Genomic DNA, 15,321 nt, shown 5'->3' on the forward strand with positions numbered 1-15,321 from the left:
CGTCCACTTATTGCCGTCGATTCCGGCCCCAAGTCGTCGCGTCGTCCGCCGAGCCTGCCTCCCTTCTATGTATAAAGCATGGCGGACCCGCGCGATGACAGATGCGCTGATTCTGGGGCGGCTTACACCGGAGGGCGTCCGCTGTCCTAATGGCGACATCGGGCAGCGCCGATATGTGAGAGCGATGGAGTCCTTTGGCTGCCCCTCTTGCTGCGCCTCTTGCTGGCCACGCGAGGGCAGAGGTGAAAGTATGCCGTTCGCGTAGTGTCTCCTTTTCGCTGCAGAGGCGTAGAAAGCTGAGAAATATATATAAAAAGACAAGGTCACTGGGTAGTTGTTGCGACATATTTTCAGGAATAGGAGGATGGGAGCTGCTAGAGAAAACGTACAGAATCCGGAATCTTGGACTTTTGTGCCGCTGCAGCGGTGCTCATTCTCTTATCCATGAGTTTTCAGAAATACAGCGACTTGTACAATCGTTGTGTGATTATGAAGCAAATAGCCAATGAAAGCAAGAAACGCATAAGAGAGAGTAAGCTTTCTAAAGCGAAGTTTTCTTTGCCTACCATCTCGCGGTTCAGTCTGAGTCGGTTGATCGGGTTCTTGCCGAGTAGATTCCTCCTCACAAAAAAAAAAAAGATCACGTGCGTTCACCGGCGGGTGTCGAACCTCAGTCTCTCAGTGGTGCAGCCGAAGACTTTAACTGTTAGGCTACAACCGCTTTTTTTTTAATTTTATTTTTTTATTAGGCTACAACCGCATGTATTCGTCTCTTGAGCCAACACCAACTAGCTCTTTGAGATGGTTGCCACGTGTTAATTATGATGATGATTTCCATGCTACGACACACATCCAGAACGGAGACTGGCCAAGAAACCGGCGGTACATGTCGTGCCAATGCCAAACTAATTCTTTGAGATAATCGCTGTGTGTTTATGGTGAATAGATTTCTATACTATGGCACTTATCTACAACGTGGGATAGGCGATTAAGCGCGTCTGCATGTTCATTATGAGGATGATGCTTTCAATACAACCGCATATACCCCCGACGCGGGTATTAGACAAGTTGCGGGCAGTACATATTGTACCGACACCAACTGTAGCTCCTTGAGATAATCGATCCGTGTTGATGATGATTTTAATTTCCATACTACAGCAAATATCCAGAATGGGTGATCAGCCATGAATCGGCCAGTACACTTAACATAAATAGGAAGGAATGAAGAAATAGAAGAGGATATAAGATTTGTCGCATTGCGTAGCGCTCGTGCGCGAGTCAGTTTGCGCCAAAAACGTAAAAATGAAATGCGCTAATATACAGCATTTCTTTAACGGCTTCGCAAAAGCTTCGCGTCGCGTAGATTCTAATACGTGAGTTTTATCTGCATAAGTTTTCTTCAACTGCATTGGTTTTTTTTCTCGGGAACCCGTACGAGCTCCTTTTTTTGCATGGATTATGACATTCCTTTTCAACAGAAAGCCGGTGCTGCTGCGAGAGAAAGTATTTTCGGCCAATCATGTGTCAAAGCATGACCTCGAGGACATGTTTTTCCATGTACGCCGTATAATTACTAAGCGTTAGGTGGCTTGGGTGGCGTATCACCCAGCATGTTTGTGCAAGAATACAAATCTAAGTAAGTGAGCAGATATGTGACAGCGGCTTGCGAGGATCCAGTGATTCACGGACTATTTTCTATCGCTCACAGTCAGGTTCGTCGACGTGACGCCGAATTTTCTTCTGAATGCGTCGTGCGTCTCTGAAATCATAAACTGATCTCTTGCGTCTGTATCGTAGTTCTGTGCGCCGTCTAATCGCACGAAGCGTCTCAAGTTCGATGTCAAAATCTGTTCGGTTCGATGACAGCGATAGTGAACACTTGGCAATTTCATTGCTTCTTCAATGGTATCGTCTATGTTGTCGGCGAAGTCTCCCCGACACGAAATGACGTAAACATATAAAACTCACGTGCATATATAAAAAATGAGCGAAATAACAAAGAAACGAACAAACAAATGAGCAAACAAGCGAATGAACAAACAAACAAGCAAAACAAGCGAAAAAAACGAACAAACGAACAAACCACGAACGAACGAACTTCACAGAACACTAACAGAGACAAAAATGCTGTTATCATTACACAGTTTAATTAGGGACTGCGTCCACCAGGCCTTAATCAGTGGTTACGTATAACGCGACGCAGCGGTGGCACTTTCCCGCGGGTGGTGAACAATATTCACCGTCCCGATTGTACAGGGCCCTCCTTGAGGTAGCTCCTCGGTGTTGTCAAGTTTTAAACAATAAAATAATGTTTCTAAAGTTGCCGCGTGTATCGGACGTGTCTTACATTGATGCTAGTTTATCGAGCATTCTTTTAACCACCTAACGTAGACCTAGCTGTAATATAGTGCTGGAGGGCAGACATGGGGTGACGGACACAAGAGAACGTCCGGGTTCCAACATAATGAACCTCCAATTAGGTCCTTGTTCCAGGCGCTGGAAGGGTGATTTTATGCTTCGCCGCGTGATTAGCAGCATCTCTTCCCAGCGTGGAACCTTGCTACGTTTCTTAGCCACGCGTATACAGTTGCACGTGCGGACTCGGGCATGCGGCCGGCGCCTTAGTTTGTGCATGTTGTGTTTATGTTCATCTCTGCGCAAGCGACTGACGGGTGCGCGTGCCTGCGCTTATCGGTCCTTCTATTCACCGCATCGCTATAGCCTGGCGAGGTTTCAAGCAAACACCTTTAGATTCAAATGCGATAGTGTTCGTTTAGGAAGGCGTAGAGATCTTCGCTTAAGCTCGCGCCCGGACCTGGATCTCGCTATAGCTAAGCTCTCAGGTTGCAAGTTCCTGGTTGTAGCGCAGGTTGGAAAAGAGGCCGATAGAAGGACCAGTCGTCCGTGATACATTAAAAGGCGTTTCGCTAAATCGTGCGTGATAACGTCATGGTCACAGAGTGCTTCGGGACGATGGTCCGGAAATCCGCTTAGTATCTTCGGAGAATGCACAGCAAACAAAATGGCCTTGGTGGCAGGGATGGAGGCTGGTTTTTCGCTAAAGGGGTATTCCGGGACACCTCCTCTCGATCATTTCGGAGCCGCAGACCAGAGGAATTGATGCGGGCGCAATAGATATTGAAATGAGAGATTTAGGCACAGCGCCCACTTGTTCGTGTGAAAAGTGGCGGACAACGAAAACTGTATTCACTAAACTTATCAGTACTTCTTTTACAAGCGCTGGTTATCAATCACAGCGATCCCGTCCGTGAGTTACCGGGGCTCATTGAGCACGATGACAAAAAAAAGTGTAGACGTGATGTCCTAGTCCTTTTGGAGCACTGTTTTACAATCCCCATGCAACTTTACTATCCTGCCCAACTTGCCACACTAGTCAGTACGCAAGCATTCGCGAGTGCTGATGCCGCTCTGGGCGATGGTATAGCTTTGACCGTGTTGCTTTACAGTGCCAGTTAATATTCTGACATACGTCAATTCAGATCACATGACAAGTTATTAGATTTATCCATTGTACGTACTTGCTTTCTATGGACGGCGACACTTCTTCGGTAGCCCCAACAAGTTCTTGTGTGATCATAAAGGTTTATTGCCTGCTTGCCCGCTTTCAGCTAGCCGCCGATTTCTATTAAGATATGAAAATCCTTAACACTTTTGCAGCATCTGTAAGTCCTAGCGCAGCAATTTCACAGTTGTCATACCGCTCAGAACATGTTTCTGAATGAGCCAACAGCGCTCCTCCCCATCACTTCCCCCGTCTTCCTTCTACAGAAGCAGCCAGCCTGCTTGCTTGCTTCAGCAACGTCGCCGAAGCGGAGCGCCAACGCCATCTGCAGCGCTTGCCATCGTGGCCGAAGGGGAAAGCGACGGGAAGCTTGGCTTGTTGGCGGGAAATCTCGCGGCTCCCTTTTCATCCCCGAGACTGTACGGGAAAAGGGAGACTGAGTGAAAGCGATACGCGCGAGGACTGCTCTGCACGCGTGCTGCTTCACAGGGTCATGGAAGAAACCTCTCGCGCCAGGAGTGCTGGGATAGCTGGAAGAAGGCGGGTAACAAGCCTCGTTAGGCGTTCGCGCCCCACTGTGTTCGTGTGTACTGCATGTTTGTGTGCTCATCGGGTCTACGATGCCTCTCTCGCGAACGGGCGTTTGTTCCGTAGTTGGGTTTTCGCAGTGCCTCGCCAGCTCGTTCCTGTGGGACCTGCCCCGGCAGGCCGAAAACTGCTGCAGCTATAGAGGTTCCCTTATGGGAAATATGAGATGCACTTCGCAACCGAGCGTCTGCCTACTAGGCTTACTGCGTTTTCAGTTGTGTTACACCGACAGGAAGTTCCAAGTTTAATTGCGGGTTAAACACCGGAATGGGCTTCAGTGGTGTGCGCCCACCCTGCAGCTGCGGCCGCAAGCTTGAAAGGAAGAGTCGCGAGACCGTACTTATAGCACTGTGACGGAGCTCCTTTGGGACGAATGCTAGCGGCGTTTTGCGTGCACATATTGCAGCATACTCTGTTTATGCTGTACAGCCCGAAAAACTCGTTGTAAGCAAACATCTTAAAATAACGCACTTTCACGTTCCCTAAGTGGCTTATCCTTGCTCTGACGTCATCTACTAGAGAACTTACGACAAGCACACACACTGCTTGTATGCCTGCAATGCATATACGTTTAAAGTGGTGGACTGAGTTCTTGCAGAACGCTTACGTTTCAGATTTGTGCCTGGAGCATCTAGATAAGTGCGTTAATTGCGGAAAGAACGCAGTCACATATAAACACTGTCTTCTTCCATGACATGATTTTGAAGCATAGTATTGTTTTTGCCACAACGAAGCTGCACCATCTGTTCAGCGTTATTTTTCCTTCACCAAATCCTGTGTACTGGAGCTCTTGAGTGTGCGAAGGCTAAGTCATTCGTGTCTTAATTTAATCGTTCTTTCACATTTCTCAGTTTAGGAGCCAACAATGTCGAATGCACTTTCTCGATGTGTTCAGTCGAGTCTCGAACGGTAAGCACAACCAAGGGAAGTTAAGTCTATTTAGAATTCACCATGTTAGGACCTACTTTCATTGCGCCCATGTGTAAATTCAATACATTTGCATCGTTTATTTATTTACCCATTTTCAAGCCATGGGAATAGTGCTGACAGAACCTACCACAGCACAATAGAATGTGAACTGAATGCTGGTGTCCAGATTCTGAGATCTCTGAACGGAGCAGGATAAGAAATATTCACGGATTGCCTGTTGAAGCTTCATGTCGCTTTAGTAAGATCAGTTGTAGGGCACTCACTGCCAATTCTCCGTAGGATGTTACGATCAATTGACCAGAAACTGCATTGCTTGATTGCAGAGAAGCCTTCGAGTTTGTCTACCGAAGACGACGTCGAGCACAGTGGTCATCGCTGGAGCGCAAGAGCTTCCGTTGACTGTGCTGGCAAAAATTCCCCGACGATTACGATACTTCCTAATGCGAAATTCGAGCGCAGCTTTACACATAGTTTCATCTCGCGCGTCAATATTTTTTATTATGATTGTATAAGTACACGTTTTATATTAGGAAGAGAACTCTGTGAGTAGCGTGGCTGGCGTGAACAATCTGTCTCGTGCGGCACGTTGCAAACGTAGCGAAGTGCGGCGCGGCTGCCTCGCTAATCAGGAGATCACGAGAGGCAGCGCGTGGGAGACGCGTGGGCGCGATTCACAGCACCTGCCGCAGACAGACCTCCGCTCATGCAGCGCTTTATTTTACAGCGAAGCTGTTAGCCTCTAGTCGGTCGGGATTTTTTAGGTCCATCAGCACAAAAAAAAGAAGAAAAAGAACAAACAAGTGCATATCTCCTTTGGAATCAAGCATACACCACACAGCTCAGTATTAATTTCAATGAAGAAAAGCACAAAACAATGGTCAAAACTGCGTGATGGATGAAAAGGCGCCTGTAAACAATGCGAGGCACGTTCCTTCTCCCCCCATGTTTTCCCGGTAAAGGTTACGGTTGCATAAGCTGATTCGGTGGGAAAGGTGCAACAGCAGCATACGAATCAGTGAGTGACGCCAACAAACTTCATATGTGAAAGGAAGACCTGGCTAGCCACTCATTCCGTTCATTGCAAGAACGCTATGGGTAGACCACGCAAATCTAAGACTCCCGAAGATCAGCGTGAATACGATGAGCGTCGAAGAGTACAAAATCATAATGCTCAATAACAGTGTCGTGCTAAGACTAGGCAAAACAATAAAACATTTCGTATCCCCATCAAAGGCATTTGAGTGGTTTTCTAACAGCTTCGCTGGCCATCTACTTTCGCAGGGCAGGGATGGCGAGTCAATCTTTTATATATGGTATCGGTAGATGAGCTCGCCGCATGCCTTATCGGTGGCGTCAATGATCAAGAGACGACGACGCGCTAATCTGGCGCCATGTCGTATAGCAGAGTCCGTTTGAGCGGCACCAGGCTTTTCTTCTCACGCTTTCGCCATACCCCTCTTCCCTTTCCTCCTCGCGCTCTCTTCGCTATCACCGTCTTTCATCTCCCGTTGCGCTTCAGATTCACTCATTCATTCTTCGTTGTGCTCGCTCGCTCGGTTACGCCGAGGACGCCGCCGACGACGAGGGACAATGATGCTCAAAAGGAGGAACCGGCGCATAAACGATCCACTCTAATGCATTGCCACATTGACCCGCTGTGGTGGCGTAGTTGCTATGGCATTGCGCTACTAACCCGCGGCGACTGAATTTAGATGGGGATAAAATGCAAGAACGCCCGTGTACCGTGCATTAGGTGAACGTTAAAAAAATCGCAGGTGTTCAAAATTAACCCGGAGTAATCATAACCAAAGCGTGCTTTTGGCACGTAAAACCCCAGAATTTTATTTTGAATTTTTTTAACGTTGCAACACTTGGAACTTTTGCTTATCATAAATGCTATCCGCTTTCAGAGGTGTCGCCACTAAGAAATTGCTGTAACTAACAAACACAAGTTCTCGGCTATGAAACATCGTTTTCATTTAAAATGACGAAACGTAGCCGGCGCGGGCATATCCAAAACTGCGGGATTTTATAAACGTCTAGAGAAGGAAGAAAACGGGCAAGATTTCGCCAGTCACTGCGCTCCAATCAGTAGCGTTTCAACTGTGCAACCAGTGGGAAAACAAAAAAGAGGTGGGCACAGACGGCTCGTGCACCCAAGGAAGTTCAGCGCGTGCTGTTGTTATTTATGGACAGAACAGCGCTGACGCTGCTGCAGTAATGCGTCACGGTGAACTTTATAAAGTGTGTGGTTTAACGTTCCTGAACTGTACAGTTGGTTGTGAGGGAAGCCCGTAGTGGGGGCCTATGAAATAATTTTTAACCACCTGGGGTCCTTTAGCGTGCTTCTAGATCAAAATATACGAGCATTTTTGCATTCGTGGAGGCGGGAATGCTCTTTTCGAAGTCCCGGTTCTGGTTCTGGTTCTGGTTCTGGTTATGGTTATGGAGAGACTAGCATTGCGGGAGCGGCGACGTGAGAAGGCGGGTGAGCGCGCCTCGACGAAATTGCCTGCAGAAGAATGGGTGCTGTAAGAAGTGCGCGCGTTTGCGAGTACGCATATTAAACGCTTTGGTGTAGTTGAAATTATGCGAGCGCATGAAAAATTACAAGCATGTCTGTGGTGAGGAATGGAAGAAATATGGCCTCACTCAACGGCGATGAGGATATATAGCCTTTGCTAGGGCATTTTAAGTTCTTTTAGTTTTTACGTTTGTTTATACATAGCTCTTACAGTAGAGAGCAAGAGGGTTCTAATAACAAAGGTTCTCTTTGTTGCTCCCAAGCTCAGCTGTATGCGTGTTTTCTTAAAAAGAAAACTATATTCAGGTGGCGCAATTATGAGCCAAAAGTTTTGACAGGCAATAACTTTGACAAATGAATAATCATGACGGTAGTTTTAAAACCTGATCCAATTTCTCACTACATAGCTTGAGACAGCATACGTTAGATGCGGAGGAGATCTGGCAGTCCTGTCTTCATTTTTTTTATGCATTCGTCAAAGAAGCATTTTGAAAGCAAATAGAGAGAATCAGAATACACGAACAGTAAAAAATTAATACCTGCATTCAGCTGTACCGCTCTCTTTACAATTTATTCCCAGTTGCCAAACTCGTAAAAGGAAACGAACAATAAAACCAACGCGCCTCGGAAAGAGGTTTTCAGAGATAAAAAAAAAAAAAACGTTCGCCTGACCGTGTGTTAATTTTACGTTTACTTCCAGTAACACTGTAGTTTGTTGACGCGAAAGTGCAGAGTTTCATGTTTTCAGAATGGAGGGACTGACGTTCACTTCCGCGTGGTGTCTATGAAACAGTAATATGCAAAATTGGATTGCGAGACAGAGTTATTTGTTACTTCACGTCACACATCTTTTCTATTTCATTATGTTTGCTTTGGTTGTGTTTTCTCTTATGTTCTTACTCGTTTTCCATAAACTTATATTTCACATCTTTACGTCATACGATCGTTAGACTTGCTTTAATACAACGGCATGCCTCGGAGCGAAGAAGCGCTTTTGCATTTCTTGAAAAAAATTACGTGGCTCAATGGCTCGCAGTGTAATGTAAGTCAGCTGATTGGTTTGAGAAACATGGAATTCTAGGGGGCAAAAAGAAACTACTTTTTCGCAGCTGATTTATTTATCCTCGATGCAAAAAAAAGATGATATATGCTCGTCTGTATATCGTCTCTCTAACCCTTTGCCAGGCTTAGTTGCATATTCGTGAATAAAGTGATCTTTTCGCTACTGCCACGCTGCGAAAAAATTACTTATGACTGCACGTTGATATCTTGATCACATATGGGTAATCAATAAATCATCTCGTGCTCTTATAAATGCTTATAATTTTTCTCGGCTTCGTTGAAGAACAAATACCGAAGAAGACAAATAGTTATCGAGGTGTTATACAGTGTCCACATTTATCTAAAGCACTGCATGTCTTTACTTTTGCCGTACTGGCACACTGAGTGCGTTTGCGTTTCTTTACGCGGCGACAGGAAACATCTATTATCGCGTGTCTATGTGTGCTAAACTCTCAATATTTTTGTGTTATGTCGGTCGCTAGCGACAGGTAACGAAGCTAAATGTACGCCGCCAAATGAAAGACTTAAAAAAGTTATTGGAAATAAATTTTGACAGCCGTAATAAGTTTCCCTAGTACGTCTTGGAGCTTCGCTCCATAAAATTGCGCCATCAATCGTTTTGTTAGGTTATTCTGCTGCTGAAAACGGGCGTCAATGTTTAATCCTTATTCCTAAAAGCGAAGATCGCATCTGACAGCGCATTTCACTGGCCATAAATTGCGTGCGGATGAATAATTGCTCCTATCTGCTTTCGTTTGCACATGGGTTTATGCTTTATTCTCACTTCCACTGCAGCCATGCCTCGCCATCTTGTGCGTTGGTTCCTGCTCACTCCTTCTAGCTGTCGCGTGCCCACAGATTGGTAAACGTTAAGCCCGTTCGTCTGCCTGCTAAGAAACTGGAAACTTGAAGAAGGAGAGCGTTAACAATTTTTTTCCGAAATACCTTGGTTCGCTAGAAAATTGCAGTGTCAAGTCCAAAGGTGAATATAGATGCGCAATACTCGGGTACTCTTCATATTGTACTGAAAACGTGCCATGCGATGTTATTGGATTTCCTTCAGCTTCAGTTCGTGTATTATTCTATAATTGAGTTGTTCTGCAGAATATGTTGTTTGTACCTATAGTGTCTGTTTTGTGCGCGTCACCATGTAAATAAGGTGTATCACGTAATTCACCCAAACATTAAACATATGCAAATGCGACGTAACTGTACAACATCAAGGTAAGGTTGTTTGCCATGGTATGGAAATACGCACATTACTATTTTATTCCGCCTAAATAGATAACTAGTCATAATTCATTAATCAACTTCTCAAATATTATAATTTAATGAAAAGTGTCAATGAGAAAATTGTAGAGCTGCATGAAAAACTCCCGATAGAGCTTGTGTTGCTCAATACGGGCTACGTAAAAGTGTTTTTTCGACCGTGAAAGAAGCCCGCAAATACGCGCTAAATTACCGCACCAGTGACCACTCGAGGCACTGAGCGTGTAATCGCGGGCTTCTTTTACGCTCGGAAAAACACTTATGTAGCACGTATCGAGCAACAGAAGGCTGTATCTGGAGTTTTTTCATGTTCCTCTACAATTTTCTCTCGCTTGTCCTCAGACTTGTAAATGTATATCTGGAACATACACACGCTCGTACGTACGTACGTATGTATGTACTAATCATAACAAGTTTGCATAGTGCTAACTTGACAAGACAGTGCGAACGCTATTCCCACATTCGCAACCGTTAGCACGGGGCATTCGCTTACGCGTTTACTTGAATTCCCGCAAAGTGGCTGTTTCAATTTTGTTAACTTAATGTAACAACTTTTGTCATTGTTGCCTACCGGAGTATATTTCGTGAATTTCGATTTGGGTAAAATATAAGTAAAGCGATACTACAAGAGGCCGTATTACACTTTATCTGCAAAAAAGTGAGGTCTTATATATAAAAAAAAGCATTCGGACTGCAGCAAATTTCGCACAAAACAATATTCGCGAGATGAACAAATGGGGGTTTTTTGCCCGGAACGTTATTTCTGCTGAGGTTTACTAGCTGTGGAAAAATGGGCGTAAAAGATGCTGCAAAGAAGACTGCCATCACAAAATCACGGTGAAGAAATGAAGTGAAAAAAAGAACCCGGCATCTTTCCTTCGGGAGGCTGAGCAATTTGGCATTTCGCGTCTGTCACTGTTTACGGGCGTCTGGGCAGAAAAGGCGAGCGTTCAGCAGCACCTTGGAGAATCAATGCGACACTGCCTTGAGCCATATTGACAGATGGAGCAGGCGCCGAACGACGAGGTTATTGCTTTAACAGCACTCTGAGGGTTGGCCGATCGGTACCCGCATCGACAACTGCGTTCGAGATGAAGAATCACTTGGGAAGAAGACAAAAGTCTTCAGCGAAAGAGGAGATGAACGATTCGCGCAACTGGCCGACCAATGCAGTCACATTTATTGGATAAGATCTGCCGGGATGGCGTAAAGAAACGCATTTTGCTGTTGTTTACCACTTGGCGTTGAGCTGGAAGCGGGCCGCTACTGGACTCGGGAAACATATCATCGTGTTTGCGGCTTCCGTGTTAACACTGCGCATCTCGGGTTTTCAACGAAAGTAGAGCAGTGAGGACCACCTTGTGTACGGCATGGCGACACTATTGTTTGCGTTGCATGTTATGCACTAGCAGGTATAGCTGCAAGGCTGTCGTCTTTTGCATTGTCCTTTGTCTCTCTTTCTCTATCATTTTTATCCAAAGTGCGTCTACCTGTTGATGGCTTTTTTTTATTACAGAGTTCGTTTCATTTGTCACTCAGAAGTACTTTCATGAAGGAGCAATATCTGGTGGTGCACTGCAGCGTCCTATTTTATTGGTTTTCCATTTTTTTTTTACGTCATGTTGGTCGCGTATCTGCTCTGGTCTGACGGTTGCAGAACTCTCGTCGCACGAACGGCTTGCTTGCAGCGACACAAATTTTAGATTTTGGTGTTAGTGGCTTCTTGGTCACAGCCGTTCCCGATTCTGTACTGCAGGTCCTCCTTCAACCAATGGGCGTCGGCTTTAGCGCCTTCTGGCGGCTTCAGAGTGCCGCGGGGATTGCGCGGGAGCGATGCGACCCAGCGGGATCCAAGAAGGATATCGACGCCGTGCCGTAACAGCAGGCGTCTCTGGGGCTCCCTCGCGCCTCGTCGCACGAGCACCATTTGTCAGGCTCGGCCAGTGCCTGGAGAAGGCGGCGCTGTTGGCGGCGTGACGCTGTTCTCCTTGACTGCGCTTCGCGATGCCCTGAAGAAGCTTCCGAACGCGGGTCAACCTTGGGAAATCGATATAAGAGGCAGATGTCAATGAAAGCTAGTGGGTCACTTTATATGCAGTCGGCATACGCTGCCACCGTGGCTTGTGGACGGGCAAGTATAGCGCAGTAATTTAATCAGGCACCCGCGACACTGTAGCTGTGGCATTGTACTTCAGAGCACGAGGTCGCAGGTTCGATTTCCGGTCACGGTGACAGCATTCCAACGGGGATTTAAGACAGAAGAGCTTGTGTACTTGGATTTGGGTGCACATTAAAGAATGTCAGGTGGGAGAAATTAAGTCGAAAGTGCTCGCGCGTGCGCCATCTTCGATTTTCGACAGCGAAATTTCACTATCTACAGACACAAACAGGCCTAGATTTCCATCCTTCTTTAGGAACTGTGGTACGTATGGGGCCCTTGCACCAGCCAGATGGCGCTTGGAAGAGTTCATTTGTCACCCCATCTGCGGCGATATCGGTCGCTAGGGGTGCTAACGACAAAAGCTGACGATATTCTAAAAAAAAAAAAGAAACAACCCATGCTTCAACTCGTTTTAGCGTTACGAACCGAGCTTTGCCGAGCTCAATTTTCGGGAATGCTCGAAATTTTTTTATTTATGTCGATGACAAACATGCGGGCTTTCATCCCGCAGGAAGTTGTGGAGCTCTGAACCCTGCTAAGTCTCGAGCAGGGCTAGTGCCATAAGCTTGCTAAACGCGCTAATTATATAACTTTATCCTCCTTTCTTTTACATTCACTTCTTCTGTGTAATATTTCTTTGCTGACTGCAAAGCATTAGAAGGTGTGCTGGTTTAATTCGTATGATCTTTGAGCGCACTATTAAGTAAGTGTGAAGGTAAGAGTAAACAGAGCAGAATGTGTCAGTTGCGCTTTATACAGCTCCGCGGAAGTTCGGCGTCTATCGCAATCGCTTTAGAAGACTGTCCCTGGCTGACAAACTATAAGGCAGCCACGAGTTCGCTGTCGCGATATCACTGGTGCTTGCAGAGAGCTGGTGCATGCAGCACAGAAACGCTTGCTGCCCAGCGGCATAGTTGGTTGGAGGTCTGCTGCAGCGAAATACCGGTCTCGCTGTCTACACACCCAATAACACTGGTACGCGACTGCCTGATTTTATTTACTTCGAGAAGTACTGGCCGTTATTGTATCCCCTCGGAGAACTGTGAACACTTCTTTTATATAATTGTTACTACTCAGGCTTTCTTCCCTCAAATTTTTAGAAGACGAACCTTCAAAATACATTCTCCGAGAGCACTTACGTAAAGTGGCATTCTAATTGCCGCCATTGTACCTCTTCTGTTTCGTAATACATTTTCATCTTACATGTGGAATTGTAATGTTTATTTTTCTTTTGAATTAGAAGAATTTTAATCCGTCAACGAGGACTTCCTCCTTTTCCGTTTCTATTTTAATCTGTTTCCTCTTGATGTGTGCCCGAGCTGATTCCCATGGAAAATACAATCGCCGCAAGCCGGTCAGGACGTTGACACTTCTGCAGCTGCGTAAAAATACCATGGCAAAAGCTTCTTTATTACGTTACCTTCGTTTTGACTCCCCCGAGTGCACATGCAGATAGAATTTCGGCGTATATATTACTAAAACTCGTCGGAGGGTCGACGCCGTCATAGTCAGCGACTTATAACTAGATTCCTGCTTACTTTCCCTGTTTTGCTGCGAGGCATTTGCTGTTCCGAACGCCTGCTTCCATGTCTCGCTGTATCTTGGCGGTTGCCCGCGGGCGCCATTGTGCGGGCGTGATCCGATTTGCTAATAACACGGTTTCACGACATCTTGTTGCTCGATCCCTGCGTCGGCAGCAATGCCAGGGGTCGATTTCTTGCCCGAACCAGTTCAACAAGAGCCTCCGATGGGACTTTGCGCTGCGCCACGACACCGCCACAGCGCCTTAAGCAGGCTTGCCCCCTGAGGCTCCGTAACAATTTGCGGTGCCCCGAGCACCGCGAGCTTTTTTTACATCGAAGCTGTTTACCTCTAGCCCCTGTATGCATCCCCCGCATGCATGCACGTATGGGCGGCATGAATGTGTGCACCGATCCCGGAGATAGCGCAATATCGGGCATGCGTTCCCAGGGGGGGTATCTGGCTGGCTTGCGTCTGTATCACGGTGCATGCATAGGAACGCGTGGGCCTATCTCGGCGGTAGTGCAATACCGGGACGACGCACGGAAGAGGTGAAGCAGACTTCAAGCACTCCGCCAACTTCCCCAAAATAAGTTTAGTATATTAGACAGTTTTAGTTTCACGTAAGTAAAGGCTTTGTGTACGTAGAGCTCTTACGGGTGAGCAGTGCGCCTGCGCAGAAGGCAAAGGATTTGCGTGAGTTTCACGGACGTACGTGAGACTCAAAAGTTTGCGTGCGTTCCTTGCGCACGTAGAGAGATCCGCGCGGCGGTCTCACGAAATCTCGAACAAGCGAGAGCATCATTGCAAGATGGCAGCCAAACATGCCGACAAGGTAGCTCCGCGCCTTCGTTTTTCTAAAAGCGACTTGGATTTGTTGCGAGACATAAGGGAGTGCAATCCCTTCGAAGACGGCATGCGGTATAGCATTTCAAGGCATTGCGAAGCTCCGAACGGCACAAGAACACACTTTTGCATGTTTTGCGCGCCAATCCAACTCGACTGGCTTGGCTTTGATTTTTCTTAGATGTCAATGGCTACAGCAGTGTTTATACCTGGCGATAGATGGCGATACATGGTCGCTTTTAGCGTGCGTCGCGTACGTGTAGCTAAAAGTCTTTCAGGTGACGTGCGCGTATGGCACGTAGAGCTTTCACGTTTGCATGCGTGAAGTCTCTGCGCACGTTTAACTACCACATATATTGCGCGTTGTAAGAGTACCAATATATATATATATATATATATATATATATATATATATATATATATATATATATATACACTGTAAAAAATTTCCGTAATTTTACGGGGGATTTCTGTCATTATACGGAGAATTGCAGATAAAAATACGGAAAGTATGTCATATTTCAAAAATACGGCAAAATCTGCCGTTAATATACGGAAAGTGCTCTCCGTATTCAGCTTTACGGACATTTTCACTGTAATCATATAACGGCTATACACTGTTTTGGACGAAACAGAGAGAATTCCGTATTTTTGTTATCTGAACATCCGTATATTGTGAGAAAATTTAAGCTGTCTGAATGAGCGCTCGTACTCATAAAGTTTCAGCTAACAATACTTTATTGAACACGCAAACTGTACGCATTATGAAGTTGCGTACAAAATGTGAGAGCTAGCCTTCTACCAAAAGCTGCAATAACAGATCGTATAAATATATATACGCATCTTCTATTCCGGTCGCAGTTTGCCGCGCATATGGGCTTTGTAACGCTGATCATA

This window comes from Dermacentor variabilis, chromosome 4, assembly GCF_050947875.1.
Source record: "Dermacentor variabilis isolate Ectoservices chromosome 4, ASM5094787v1, whole genome shotgun sequence".
NCBI lineage: Eukaryota > Metazoa > Arthropoda > Arachnida > Ixodida > Ixodidae > Dermacentor > Dermacentor variabilis.